Raw genomic sequence first — 15,778 nt, 5'->3', positions numbered from 1 at the left:
AGCCAAGTGTCTGGTGGATTTGACTGGCAGTAGGGTAGAGGTGGGGAAGCTAGGTCTTGGCTCTGAAATGATTGGTTGTGTGATGTTGGGCAGAGTGTTTCGAATTGGGGCGGAAAGACTGGTGGCCAGGAAGCAGGATTCTTGGTTTTGAGCTGTGATCAGGAGCTGATGGAAGAACAGGTTTGGATCCGATGATGAAGGGATGTGAGGTTGCTGAGTGTAAGGCATCATAGGGACTTTTACTGTGCTGTCCTTGGGAGCGCTGTGGCAGGGTGAGCAGAAGGTAGGCAGTGCAGACATTGTAGATGTCCCCCTGGCTCACTGTCCAGACTCAGCCACTTTGCTGTGAGGAGTCACCCGGGTTGACAGCAATGCCTGAGGTCAGGAGGCTGCATCATACCTGCCTGCCACCTTGGAAACCAGAAGGCCACATAGACTGCAGCTTCAAGAAATTTCAGCAATTTGAAACTGTCTGTGAGGAGTTGAAAACTTATGGCTGTGTTTTCTCTGATTATGTTAGAGTGTTCCTGAGTTACGTAAGGAGCATTGTGGAAATGATTTGGAATGATCTCCCTGATGTAGTGAAAAACGCAATGAGCAGAATTTCTTATAATGTACTACTGTTTATTTCACGAAACTGGGGAGTGAATATTTATGTATGTTTACTTTTTACTTATAGATTATATTTGGAAACAAAGAAGAAAGTAGGGGCTATGGTCTCTTCTGGGAAGGAAAATTTAAATTTATTTGGTTTTTCTAAAGGTAGGAAATTTACAGTCCTGGGGTCCTATTCATATATTTAGGGACTGGCACTAGACATTCAGAGCACATACCAAGCAGTATGCCATACTGGCACATGCCAGCTAACTATGTTCTCTGTCCTCATGGTTCAAAAATTGAAGGCAGTTTAAAAGTATATACTGAGCTGTGCCCAGTGGTACACACGTGTAATTCCAGCCATTGTGGAAGCTTCGGCAGGACGGTCTCAATTTTAGTCCAATCTCAGCAACTCATGTGAACCCTCTCTGAAAAAGTACTGAGCGTTATGGAAAGGACTGCAGTAGCAAGGAGAGAAAAAAGAATGTAGATTGAAAGGTCATCATTCCTTAAGCAGGGAAAATCTTTACTCTTTTAAGTTTTCAACTTCTTACATTTGAGTGTATAATCTCTTCCATAAAAGAAAAAAATGTGGAAGGCATGAAGGAAATTTTATTGTGTGAGACGACTGGGGAAGGGGCAGTGAGCTGAATTTGAGGTCCTGAGATTGCTGAGGAAGGGCTGGTGTGTGAGTGTGTGAGGTGAAGGGCAGATGGAGCTGGGTGAGTGCCTGTGCTTCCCTGAGGCCTGGAAGGTTCGTGTGTCTAATGCAGAGCTAGTGCCTCCTTCTCCTACCAATTCTCAAAGTGAGGCCCAGCATGGCCGGTGTGTGGAGAGTGTTTTTGTTGTTGTTGTTATTTGGTAGCAGGGATTGACCCCATGGAGGTTTATCCACTGAGTCATATCCCCAACCTTTTTAATTTTGTTTTGAGATCGATTCTGACCAAGTTGCTGAGGCTGGATTTGTACTTGTGATGTCCCTGCCTCCCCTTCTGGAGGTGCTGGCAGTCTGTGTGATTTAATGTTCTGATTTAATCTGTCATCATTGAACATGAGATTAAACTGTAACAACTGTAAACCTTCTGAGCCCATGTGATGAGCATTCATTAGAACAGTGTGTATATTGCATTTTTTGGATTTGCTTTTTCACTTTCTTTCAGGATTTTAAGGATTCTCTCCACTGGTATGTTTCCCTGATATACTAATTATTAAAGTAATTCATTGCAGTGTGTAGAACACAAGAAATGTAGAAAATGAGAAATAGGCTATAGTTGTGGCTCATTGGTGGGGCACTTGCCTGTAGGTGTGTATAGGGCACTGAGTTTGATTCTCAGCATGACGTAGAAATAAATGAAATGAAGGTCCACTGAGAACTAAAAACGTAAAAATAATTGTGGTAGAGTTGTAAGGAGAACCAAGGTGTGATGGCAAACACCAATAATTCCAAATCCTTCGGAAGCAGAAGCAGGAGAATCCCACGTTGGAGGTCATCCTCTGTAACATTCCAGACCCTGTCTCCAAATAAAAATACAGAAAGGACTGGGCACCTAGCTCCAAGGTAGAGCAACCCTGGAATCAGTTTCCGGTACTGCGGAGAGAAAAAGAAAAGGATGGGGAAATTGTTGATAATTTCCTTTGAACACAAAGATTACATTTATAAAGAAGGTGGAGGAGTACAAAGCACTGCTTTGAATAGAGACCCAGTCTCTGCTGAGCTCTGCAGACACTACTATAAGGTCTAGCAGTTCCTCACAGCATGCTTAACCAAGGCCCTGGGTGTGACACCGTGGGACATCCTGTGAAAGATCCTCCAGTGCATCCCTCAAATTTTTGTACTTTTGAATGACATCACAGTCAATACACAGCAACACTAAACATTTTTATTTCTCTCAACTAAATACAGTAAATATAACTGTGAAAAAGTGAGGATGCGTCAGAAGTTTGTTCTCGCTACAGAGAGGCTCAGCCAGCAAGCTTCCGTGGCCTTTGTCTCTTTTCAGTGTGGTTGGTGCCTCGAATTTTGTGGCCAGGGCAACCCAACGCTTTTTCTGCCTCTGATGGTGCTCGGCGTTTCTTGGGAGCCCCTCTAGTTCTCTGATTGGGCTTCTCTGCAGGCTTCTCTGCTGGTTTCTCTGCTGGCCTCTCTATTTTGTCCTTGGCTGGAGTGGCCAAGGGAGCGTCCCCATAGAGCCGGTAGCCACCAACCAGGCAGTATGTCTCCCCATGCCAGCCCACCTTGGTTTCTGCACATCCTTGGTAGAGGACATGGTAGTATGCAGGTGTAGGAGGATTCTCAGGAGGCAGCGCTGCTGGAAGGAAACCCAGAACCCATTAGTCACTTCCGCCTTATGCACTTTGCCACCAGCACCTCCCTCTCCAGTTTCTTCCTGTTCTGAGTGAATCCCTCTTATCTGCTTGGCATCCAAAACACAGCCTTTGCCTGTCACCTCCCTGGATGTTTCCTGTCTCCTCCAGAGATGCTTTCTGTAAAGTACGTGTGTTCTTGGAGCCAATGGAATCAGGTAGAGCACAGTCAGACCTCAAAATGATCACCAACAGCACTCCCTCAATCTACCATTCTACAACGGAGACAATTTCTTAAGACCTGTCATTTCTGAGGCTTTAATGGAAAGAATTGTCAATTTTGGAAAACAGGGTCTAATATAAATTGTTTTAAAACCCCTGTGATGTTGGCAGCTTCTGTTGGGATCCATTGATAGAGCCTGTTTGAACCACACCAAATTCTAGCCTGGTTTTTATGGATTTTTCTAAGGCCTTTCTTGTTTTGAGATGGTGTTTCTCTGTTTCCTCAGACTGGCCTGGAACTCTTGAACTGAAGCCATCCTCCTGCCTCAGCCTCCTCAGTAGCTGGCACTGTGGTTGCACACCAGTGTGTCCAACCCTACCACTTTCTGCAGGCCTTATTCTGGGACAGAGGGATCCAGAGATCCAGGTCCACATTCTGGGTGCCAAGGTCAGGCCCAATAGCCTTCTTCCCTCCACTTCCTGAGACATCATTTCCTCAGACCTCCAGTCTGACTACCACTTGCTCTGTCCCCCTGGCTCTTCTGTTCTTCCCAGCTGCATGGCATCACCCTGTCCCTCAGCAGATCAGACTGGGACCTGTGGGAGGGGCCCGAGTGTGTGTATCCCTGACAGTGTGGTAAAGGTGTCTGTGTCTGAAGGTGAGGTTGATGAGAGGCCAAGAGCTCTTCCTCAAAGTGCTCCATCATTTGATAATGAAAGCACAGCACGTTTTGTAAGTGTCTTATGAAGGAAAGATGTGGAGAAAGCCTCCTTTCTGATTTGGTGATGGGAGTCTCACCTTTTGGCTGAGGTTTCACTCTGTTCCCCAACCAGATCCTTGAGCCCATGTCCTGTGCTCAGGTGATCCTCCCACCTCAGCCCCAAGTAGCTGGGACCGTAGATGAGTAGCAGTGTACTGGGCTCTGAAGGAAGCATCTGGGGAGTCTGAAGGGGAGGGCTGGGTTGACAGAGATCAGGACCTTTGTGAACACTTGCCCTGAGCAGTGTGGGTCCTTGAGGGAGCAGCGGACCTTTGGTCTCACTCATGGCCAGGGAAGTCCTGAGGAGTGATGGGCCAGCCAAAAAGGAACCTGTGGCCGTCCAGTGAGGTTGTGTATTTACCAAGGGCTCCATTTCAGATGCCTGGCCTAGGCCTACCTGCCGCACTGCTCCCCCATGACACGGAAGACAAGTTGGACTGTGTATAAAATATCCGGTCAGACATTCTCTCTTGAGCAGCCAGACTCGCTGGTGTCTTGTAGAGAACTGGTAGGGAAGATTCCTAGCTACACTGCCATGGAAACTGTTGCTTGTGATGTCATCACGACCCACCGAGGTCATGGAAGGAATGGGTGACCTGAGGGGTAGGCGTCAGACCCTTGGTGTTTTATGGAAAGCATGGTGAATGTAGAGAACTCTGCGTGGGTCTTCCCTTCTGGCCTCGCCACCCATATGCTAGACATATAACCACTGTCTGTGGAGCACAGCTGGTTGTTGGGACAGCCCATGACCCCAGTGAACCAGGAGAAACTTAAATTCTGAGACTGACGTGAGAGTCATGAATCAACACACAGACAGCTAGTTTGCATGACCCTGATCCTAAGCATTAAACTGTTGGAGGGGCAGTGATGTGAGTGGATTAGGGAGTCAGGGAACTCTCCTTATTCGTAGGCCTGAACATAGGTTAATATTCCAGCTTGGTGTGGTGTGATTTCTTGACCCAGGAGCTATATGTGGGATATTTTTCTAGTTTAAATCTAGCCTCATCAACTTGGTGAGACCCTAAGCAAGTCAGTGAGAGCCTGCCTCTTTAAAAATACAAAAAAGCACCGAGGATGTGCTTCAGTTGTTTTAGTGCTCCTGATTTCAATCCCTAGTATAGAAAAGAAAAGAACGAAAATTTGGACATGGGAAAAATATTTCAATTGGACACAAATGGAAAGATACGCTCATCTTGACCTCCTCCTGCCCCACAGAGTAATACTTTGATGGGTTAGAGAAGTGAGGCATTGGGTTTCATCCTGGGAACCACAAAGAAAAGAAGAAAAGAATAGCACCCTCATGTTTTTACAAGTGAGGTCTGAAAAGGAGGCTTAGGGGCCTACCCAAGGTGGCAGAATTAGGTCAGAGGTGTTCTGCTCAACAGTGGGGTTTCTTGTTCATGTTGGGGCTCCAGATTTATAACTGGTAGGACAGACTTGTCACATTTCAAATGGTGGAGAGTGGCAAGGCTGTTAATGGTGCTCCAAGGCCAAAGGAATTCTCCACTGAATGTACAAAGTAGGAACGACACGTCCAATTTAACCTAAAATTTGAGATGTGTTTATGACAATATGACATTACAAAATGAGCACATTATCTTTTCAGTCCCCTGTCTTCACAAAAGGCTAAGAGGCTCTGTGTGGGTATGTAGGCCTGCCTTCCCAGGATTGCAGAAGTCTTAGGAGGACCACAATGTGAGGCCAGTCTCAGCATCTTAGTGAGACCCCAGATAAAAATAAAACGGGGTGAGCATATAGGTCAATGGTAATGCTCCTGTGGGTTCCATTCCCAGTACTACAAGTAAGTAGTTTAAAGAGGGAGAGAGCTGGGATGTAGTTCAGAGGTGGAGAGCCCCTGGGTTTAATCTTTATTACTGTAAGAAAATTGGAAAGAAGGAAATAAAAGAAGGGAAGGAAGGAAGGAAAGGATGGAGGGAGGGAGAGAAGGAGGGAGAGAGAAAGGAAAGAATGAGAAAGAGAGAGGGAAAGAAAGGAAGGAAGGAAGGAAGGAAGGGAAGAAAGAATGAAGGAAGAAAGAATGGTCTGAAGGGGAAGAAAGAAAGAAAGAGAAGGCAAACAATAGGGCTGGGGATGTAGTTAAATGGTATAGAGCTAGCCGTCCATACACTGCAACAAAAGAAAATAAACTCAACTGACTCTTTGTCCTACATGTGGCAATTTGGGATGTGAATCATCAAATAAAATAAAGTGTGGCCCAATGGTAATACTTGTTAAGGCAATCCATTAAACATTATTTATTGCTAGAAATGAAATGGCAGAAAATAAAAATCTTTTTTATTCTCAACAGTATATGTAAATGACTATGCTACTTTGGTACAATGCTCCATTATTTCAATACTGGCCAGTAGCTCAACTTTCAAGCCACTAGCAGCTCACCAGGTCCTGAGAGGCATTAAGAACAGCCTAGGTGACAAGTTTGTTCACCCATGCAGGACAGCAGGAAAGATTCCTTATCCAGAATCACATTTGAGTGAGGCGAAATCAAGCTTGCTGAGGCAAAGACTGTCTCCCAGAGGATGCCAGTCCTGGAAGGCTTTTCCTTCTGCATGCTGCCAGTTCAATCTTCTGCACTAGGCTCACATCCCACGGATGGGTCACAAGCCGACAAGCGCACCTGGCACCTGGCTCCCAAGCCGGCTCACCTCCCTGCTCTGTGGATGTAATCTTGCAGGGTGAGGGTAAAATCATACTTCAGAACCAGAGGCTATGTCTGTGCAGAGCAGTATGTCTTGGGATCCCTTGTGGAAGCATTGGACGATAGCTGTCCTCACTGAGGCTGGCATTTGTCCCTGAAGCCTTGGGGTTTGATTTTGTGGTCATCGAGAACATGTCCCAGCCAGTTGACAGTGCTGGGCTCTTACAGAACACCAGGACAGTTCCTGAGGGCGCAGACTTATCTTCTTTGTCATACTGCTTGAGGATCTTCACCAATTCTACTGCCACCGCTTCTCCCTTCAACCTCATAAATGTTTGTGTGACATGACACATGACACAGTGGAGGTGAGAAGTGGTGATGGTGGTGAGAGATCCTGGGCTCCCCACTTTACTCCACAATTTCTGAATCTCATGTTGGGTACCAGTCACAGCACTTTAGGGGGAGACCTTGTCTCAAAAAGAATGGGGGAAAACTCGGGTTGTAGATCAGCAGTAGAATACTTTCCTAGCCAGTGTGAGTTACTTGGTTTGATCCTGAGCAACATATTGAAATAAAAAAGCAAAATATAAATAAATAAATTAATTAAATAAAATAAAATTCACTAAAAAAGCAAAATAAAGGTATTGTGTCTATTTAACACTAAAAAAATTATATTAAACAAAAAAGAATGGAGAGGTTTGGTAAAGGACCCTAAAACACACACAAAAAAAGTATAAATTGAAAAATCTCTTGTTTCTAAATGAAGGGGAATATTTTCTCTTTTTGTAAAATATATTCTTAGCTGTTATGAGTCTTGTTTTATTTTTTATATGTGGTGTGAATATTGAATCCAGGACCTCATACATGCCAGGCTAGTGATCCCCCACTGAGCTACCATTGAAGTCCGTATGTTCTTATAATAGTCATCTTTGAAAGTTAATGATGGGAGTAGCTAGTGTTGAGCTGCACTAAGAAGGATACATCTGGGGCTGGGGAGATAGCTCAGTCGGTAGAATGCTTGCCTTGTATGCACAAGGCCATGGGTTCGATCCCCAGCACCCCAAAAAAAGGATACATCAGATAGAGACAGGGACTCACTGTGTTGCCTAGCACTTCAATACTGCTGAGGCTGGCTTTGAACCTTGAATAATCCTTGCCTCAACTTGCCAGTCTTCTGGTCCTACAGGTTTGGGCCACTGTGCCCCACTGTCCCCAACCCTTTTTATTTTTTTATTTGAAGATATGACTTGCTAAGTTGTTTAGGGTGACCTCAGACTTGCAGTTCATCTACCTCAGCCTTCCATGTGGCTGGGCTACAGGCATGCACCGCTACGAACAGTAAGGTAGAGTTTTAGCAGCCTCATTGTCTAGGTGGGAAAGGTGAGCTGTGGGCAGGCAGAGAAACAAGTGATGCCCTCCTGGGCAGGAAAGGTGGGTTCCCTTAAGTCCCTCCACTTCTGCTCCTTTCTCCAGGAAAGCCTGTTTCCTCACATCCATCTGTTTGTTCAGACATCCTCTGCTGGTCAGCACTGGTGCTGTTCATATGCTGGGGCATTCGATAGCTGACGGGAGAAGTGTGCAGTCACATGTGCTGGCATAAGCAAACATAGGTTGCAGGGGCACCAGTCCTGGGAGCCATTCTGACCAAAGAAACATCTGCACAGTGTGTATGATCTGACATTTATCCTCAAGTTCAGACTTGCCATCTCTTTGGCTCAGTGTGGCAACCTCAGGTGTGAGGTTGTCAGAGGTGCTTTTGTAATAGTATGTGGTTGGCTGGCACATCCCCCCACCCAAAAGGCCTGCCTCCTTCCTTTCCATGGCTGCCACAAGCTGGATGAACATCCAGCTGTACTTGAGAAGCCCTTGTTTTTTTTTTTTTAAGAGAAAATTGCAAACATATAAAATGAAAGTAGAAAGAAAGGCTTGGAGTGTAACTCAGTAGTAGAAGAGGTGGAGTGCGAGTCTAGCATGCGCAGGTCCTGAGTTGAATACCAAAAACCTCACAAAAAAAAAAAAAAGAAAGAAAAAGAAAACCCAGCAACAACGACAACAAAAAACCCAACTATCATACATTTATGACTCTAAAATAATGTACAGTGTTTATTTTCATAAATCATGAAGTTCAAATATCCCCGCTTGTCCAATATTTAAATAATAGATTTATTTCAATTAGAATTTTAATAGATATGTTATGGTTCAATCTCTAGGTTCCTCTTTCCTCTTTTATCTTTCTCATAATTTATTTTTTGAAAAAAAATCATGTCCTTAGCATATTTTTCAAAAAATATTTTTAGTTGTATTTGGACCGTTATTTGTTTATATGTGGTGCTGAGAATCGAACCCAGTGCCTCCCAATGCTAGGCTAGTACTGTGTGACTGAGCCACACTCCTAGCCCCTGAATTTTTTTCAGTTTCTCACTTTCCTGATTGTATCCCATGGTGTCATTGAACACGTTCCTCTACCCCTTGTTTTTCCTATAAACTGGTATCTGTTGGAAGACTTTATTTATTTATTTAGAGATAGGGTCTTGTTATGTTGCTCAGGCTGGCCTCCAAATTATGGGCTGCTCTGTGGACAGGTCTGGGATACAGGCCTAACCTTGTGCTATTCCTTCTCTGTGGACTGCCCCAACCCCCCTTCTCCAGGAACAACTGTCCCCTTAACTGCTGAGATAGACATTCCGCTGGTAACCGCCAGCACTTTACTGCCAAGGCTCACAGCAGGCAGAGTGATCTTTCTAGTATCTTCATCAGATTTCTTCACCACCCTGTGCAAATCTATCCTCTAATTTCCCCTCACACCTAAAACAAGAGCCACACTCCTCACTATTGCTGATGTGGCCCACTGGGGTCCCACTCACACCCACTTCTCCAACCACAACTTTCCTGCTTCTCAAGCTTTCCTTCCTGGCCACATTAGCCTTTCTCCTGCTCCTGCAGTCGGTCAGTCTCATTTCTACCTCAGGGTCTTTACCTGTGCTCTTTGGTCCAGGAATGCTCTCTCTTCAGCTCCTCCCCTGACTCTCTCACTTGCCTCTCTGCAGAAATGCTCTCTCCTTAAAGAAGCCTTCTCTGATTATCTGGTTTTATGTAGTATTCATCACTCCATAGTGTTATTTTCATTTTCTTAGAGAATGGAACTTCAAAAAATATTATTTAGATGTTGATGGGCATTTATTGTATTTATATGCCCTGCTGAAAATCAAACCCAGTGTCCCACACATACTAGGCAAGCGCTGAACCAATTATCCACAAACCAGGCCTCTTTTCATTTCTTTTATACCTATTATGATTACTTGAATTTTTAAAAAATTTTGTTTATTGCTGGGGGTGAAACACAGGAACTTGCACAACTAGGCAAGCACTCTATCACTGAGCTACAACCCAGGCCTCTGACATTGTATCATATCCTTGTCTCACCCTTTGTTGGTGGTGCTTGATAAGAGGAGCTGGGTTCATCTCCCTCAATAATATCTTCTAAACACCTAGCACCATACTTGGGATGTAAGAGGTGCTCAATAAAGAGTTGTTGAATAAATGGATAGCTAGATGGGTGGACCGTAGATGGGCCAATGTCATCTTCTCATTCTCGCCCTTCCTCTTGCACACACACGTACTCCACATGGAAGCACTCATCAGATATTCATTTTGGTTCTGGGAATGGAGCCCCATTAGCTTCATGCACGCTAAAGAACATGCTTTCCAAGAGCTACACCCTCAGCCTGCGGCTCTCATTTGTTGATGAAGTGACCTGGGTCTTGACCTAGTTCAGCTAGGCATCACTGAAGAAGTTATCAGTTAGAAACTGTATCTGAGAGTCCCTTTTGAAGGCAGAAGGCCTTAGAAGACCAGGTCTCCGTGTAGGAATGCACTTGAAGTGAAATGGGGGGCTTGAAGGTTGACCTTAGACAAGTTGAAATTCAAGTCAAACACTGTTACAGAAGAATTTGTTGAGGAGTATGGGGTGTCTTGGGGCCTAAAGGGGCTGGGAGTAAAGGAGCATGTGGGGCTCAGGGAGGCATTGCTTCCTTTCCCCACACCATTCCTGCTGCAGGTAGCTACTGTGCCTGCAGAGACCACAGGCAGGAGGCTCACTGGATAAACACTGCTTTGAGTTTCACGAAGCCTTCCCCTCCTGGATTGTGCCGATGTTTCTGTTAGTGACTCAGGGTGGATCTTACGGGTGAATCAGGTCCCTGCTAGGTCACTTTCCCTCTCTTTTCACTTGCCTCTTCACGTGCTACAGAGCGCAGTTCTTTTCTGTGCAAGGCAGGATGCAGAGGATTGAACAGGGGAAAGCCAGGTCTTCTTGAAGACCAGCTTCAGCCATGGCAAGTCATTACTACCCACTGAGGTCATGGAAGGAATGGGTGATTTGAGGGATAGGCATCAGACCCTTAGCGTTTTATGGAAAGCAGGGTGAAAGTAGAGAACTCTACCTGGGCCTTCCCTTCTGGCCTCTCCACCCATATCCTAGACAAAAAACCACTGTCTGTGGAGCACAGCTGGGGATTGGGACAGCCCATGACCACAGGGGACCAAGATTGTGAGAAACCGAAATTCTGAAACTGATCACACAGTCATGATTAAACACAGAGACAGCTAGTTTGCATGGCCCTGACCCTAAACATTTAACTGTTAGAGAGGAAGAGATCTGAATGTATTAGGTCAGGGAATGCTTCTTGCAAGTGGGTCTGAAGTTTAGATTTGAACTTGTGCACAGAATAAAAGAAAGACAGGCCATTCTTGATCTCTTTCTGCCCCTAAGATAAATCCTTTGATGAGATGGAGATGTGGCTCAACGAGAAGCTTTTGCCTAATATACATGAAGTTCTCAGTTTGGTTCTGGTCAAAACACACATACATACACACACAAGGAAAAAAATTCTTTGCACCTGCAGTTTTTACAAGTGAGGTCTCAAAAGGAGACTAAAGGAGCTACCCAAGGTATGCAGAGGTGTTCTGTTCAACAAAAGGGTTTCATATTGTTGGTGGTCCAGATGTATAGCTGAGAGAATGAATTTGTCACATTTCTAGGTGATGGACAGCCTTCCGGCTGTTGGAGGTTCTCCAAAGAAGAATGAAGGTCTGCAGTGACTTCACAAAGTAAAAGAGATAGGCATATTTTAGCATAAAATTTAAAACATGTTTATGCACTACTAACATAATGCAAAAGTACATTATCCTTTCACTATCCTGTCTTCAAAAAAGGCAAACCAAGCATGTGTGGTCACGCAGGCCTGTAATCCCAACCATTCAGGAGGCCTAGGAAGGAGGACCACAAGTTTGAAGCCAGTCTCATCATCACAGCACGACCCTGTTTCAAAATAAAAATAAAAAGGCAGAGGATGTAGCTCAGTGGTGACGCACCCCTGGGTTCAATCCCCAGTACCAGAAATAAGTTATAAAAAAAAGAGGGCAGGGATATAGCCCAATGTAGAGTGCCCCTGGGTTCAAACTTTGGAACTGTAAAACAAAACAAAACAGAATAAAACAAAACAACAAAAAACAATAGGTCTGGGATGTAGCATAGTGGTAGGGAACTTGCCATCCACATTACTGCAAAAAAGGAAAATAAAGTCAACGGGATCTTTGTCCTACTCATGGCAGTTGGGAGTATGCATTATCGGAACACAATGAGGTCTGCCACAATGATGATTATTGTGATGGCAGCCCATGAAAGCTTTATTTATTGCTAGAAATGACAACATGAGTAAAACCAAAATATTTTATTTTTCACATTTTGTGTGAAAGAGTATGCTGCTTTGGTCCAATGCTCCATTACTCCAATACTGGCCAGTAGCTCATCTTCCAAATCACTAGCAGCTCACCAGGCCCTGAGAGGTATTAAGGGCAGCTAGGTGACAAGTGTGTTCACACTCCCAGGACACCAGGAAAGATCCCTAATCCAGAATCACATTTGAGCCAGAATCAAGATTCCTGAGGCTATAGCTGTCTCCCAGAGGATTCCAGTCCTGGAAGGCTTCTCATTCTGCAAGCTGCCAGTTCAATCTTCTGCACTAGGCTCACATCCCATGGGTGGGTCACAAAGCTGACAAGTGCACCTGGCACCTGTCTCCCAAGCCAGTTCACCCCCAGTGCTCTGTGGATGTAATCTTGCAGGGTGAGGGAAAATCATAATTGACAACCAGCTCCACATGGGTGCTGTGTAGGCCCTGAGAGGCTATGTCTGTGCAGAGCAGTATGTCTTGGGATCCCTTCTGGCAGCACTGGAAGATGCCTGCCCTCATCGAGGCTGGCATTTGTCCCTGAAGCCTTAGGATTTGATTTTGGGGTCATCAAGAATATATCCCAGCCAGTTAACAGTGCTGGAGCTGTTACAGAACACCAGGACAGTTCCTGAGGCTGCAGGCTTCTCTTCTTTGTCACGCTGCTTGAGGATCTGCAGCAACTCTGCCACCTTCTCTGCTCCCTTCAGCCTCAGAAATGTTTGTCTGACATGAGGCATGATGCAGTGGAACTGTGAAGTAGTGATGGTGGTGAGAAATCCTGGTCTCCTCACTTTACTCAGCAACTGGCTCACACCTTCAGGAAATGTGGCTCCCACCAGCACTAACGGAGCCTTGGGATTAAAGGGGTCTTCTAAGTGAGCTGGGTCTTCGGCTTTGGCTCTCTTCCAAGATGTAGTCCACCAGGTCTAGGAAGCTTTCCTCCAGCAGCGTGTCTGCTCATCCAACACCATGAAAGAGAGTTGCTCCAGGCTCATCAGTTGACTCTTCAGGGCCTTCCACAGAGCCCTCGGAGTGGCAACTAGAACATGTGGTGAAGGCTGTTTGGACAGTTTCCTAATTTTACACATGCCAAGGCCTCCCCCTAGCTCCTGCACCTGCTGGTCCAAGGAACTGCCCAGCGATTGGGCCACAGCCTGTACCTGATTCGCTAATTCTGGGTAAGGCACAAGGACCAGACCCTTGGGAGCAGGTACACGGTGGATGTTCAGAACCAGACGATGAAGGATCCGTGGAAGTAGATAGCTTAGAGTCTTGCCAATGCCAGTTTCCGCGGCGCAAAAAGGTGGTTGCCTCGAAGCAGCGGGCGTATGGTGCGTGACTGCAAGGTGGTGGGTCAAAAGACTTCGGGAGCAGCATTTTGCAGTGCCCGCAGCACCCGCGAAGCTGCCCTGGGACGAGAGGTATCGCAGCGGTGGCACGTCCAGTTGTGCGCGCTCGACTGAGAAATAGTCCCCATGCGCGCGGGGATGTCCAGCCACGCGAGGTGAGCGTTGAGCACTCCCAACATCCCAGCGTGAGGCGCTCTGGCTGGTTCAACTCAGTACGCCAGGCGGAAACGAGTAGTGGTCCGGGTTTCACTAACACTGGCCGCTTAGCACTTGACGCCCGCTCTGTGGCTGTGCCTGCCGCCGATGTAAAGCCCGCGGAATTCGGACCACTGGCAGGGGTTCCTCGGGACCGCGGCCTGACAGGATCCGGCGGGGCGCCTGCAGCCACCCATCGGTAAGCAACAACAGCAACGTCGGCCCTGTGAGAGCCATGTTGCCCTTGTGACTATAGATGCGCACTTCAGTGACGTCACGTATGCGCCGCTCCCTGGCCTACGGTGACTGGCGCAGTTCAGTTCGGCATGCGGAGCTGGCGGTCATCAGGAATTGACCAGGTGTCTGCAATTCAGTGACCGCTAGGTGTGCAGGTGTGAACAGGAATGGAGACATCCAGAATGAGACCAACCTTGTTGTGGGGAGAGCGCCGTAGGCAGGCGCGGGGGCCAGGCGGGAGTGGGGCCCTGGTCCTATGAACCAGATGTGCTGGTGTCTCCTGGAGAGTGTGTGCCCATTCCTTGAGGTTCTGGTTTGTAGTCCTCATTGCCCCTCTTGAGGGCTTGTTCAGTGCCAGGCTCCCCTTGTAAACTGTGAGGGTGAGGGATGGTTCGTGGATAACTCCCAGAAATACGCTCCACAGAAACAGGTCTCACGAGGAACTTTTATTTTATGCTGATGATTCACGTCTGCTCTGGGGAGAGAAGAAGGAAAAGTAACATGGCGCATGGTTTCTCCTCATATTGGAATTTCCAGGGCTGGGAGGAACCCATGACGGAGGAGAATTATTACAGACTGACTGATGGACCAATGACATATTAGAACGGATTACGGCAACATGAGCACGAAATTCCTGTAAGGAGAGAGGCGGCTTAACTCAGATTGACAGGTGGTTGGGAGGCTGGATTCCTGTAATGGGAGAGGTGGGCGGAAAGCAGATTGACAGGTGGTTGGGAGGCCGGATTCCTTACACAAAATATTGTGGAGAATAATGTATCTGGGACTAGGAAGATATCTCAGTTGGGAGAGCTCTTGCATGCCAGGATGCCTTGGGTTCAGTAAACACAAAACAAAACAAAACAAAACAAAAAACACCAAGAGATAATTTGTCAGTATTGCACATTAAGAGACCTTATGTTTTGGTCTGGAAACCTTGAACTAAGAACCTCACACATGATAGGCAAGCACTCTAGTATTACCAATCTACATCCTCCACCCTTTTTAAATTTCATGGTCTGTCAGGGTTTTACATCATTTCCCAGACTTGCCTTGAACTTGCAATCCTATCTCAGCTTCCCAAATAGCTGGAATTATAGGTGTGTGACTCCCTGCTCAGCTTCTATACTACTATTATGATTCTAAAAACTCAGAGCTCACTGTTTCTTATCTGAATCGCTCCTTGGATATCTGACCTGACGAGTTTCATTCATTTCCATGTACCATTGTTCCTCAGATATAAAACAAAGAATTGCTTTGCACCAATCCAGATAAGATAATTGAAGGAATATCAGAAAAGAGTGGTACCTATGTATGTTTGTATGTGTATTTAAATTGTGTTCAACTCTTCAGGGTAGGGTTAGCTGATTAGGTATGCATGTACTTTCTCATTATGCTGGAACCTTTATAATTACCTCAAAATCTCATAGGGGTTGGATTTTGTCTAAGTCTTTGCCTGCCCATTGTCCCTAATTTCTTGTCACATCCTCAGACAATGCCTAAAGTCCCTCTCTTTTCCTGGAGTACACAGCAGACATTGAGTAGCATCTAATTAGTGCTTCAGAAATATGAAAGTTTCACTTATTTTAAAAATTAGTAAACTCCTAGGAGCAAGAGCTTGGTATGTCCTTGAATCTCAGTCATTCATTCATGTATTCATTTTAGAAGTATTTTCTCCTGGGTGTGATGGTGCACAGCTGTAATCCCATCAGCTTTGGGTGGATG

The 15,778-nt window shown here is 45.9% G+C and overlaps 1 protein-coding gene and 1 pseudogene across 1 annotated transcript in view; one reads left to right on the top strand and one right to left on the bottom strand.

Annotated features, from left to right (window-relative positions):
- Dus2 (dihydrouridine synthase 2) overlaps positions 1-15,778 on the top strand; it is a 151,817-nt gene that overhangs the window by 26,272 nt on the left and 109,767 nt on the right. The window lies entirely within an intron of this gene.
- LOC124966552 (probable ATP-dependent RNA helicase DDX28) lies at positions 12,258-14,062 on the bottom strand (annotated as a pseudogene).

The sequence above is a fragment of the Sciurus carolinensis genome, chromosome 16 (genome assembly GCF_902686445.1).
Source record: "Sciurus carolinensis chromosome 16, mSciCar1.2, whole genome shotgun sequence".
Classification (NCBI taxonomy): domain Eukaryota; kingdom Metazoa; phylum Chordata; class Mammalia; order Rodentia; family Sciuridae; genus Sciurus; species Sciurus carolinensis.
Note: the sequence above shows the minus strand (reverse complement) of the source record. Positions and strands in the feature narration are given on the sequence as shown.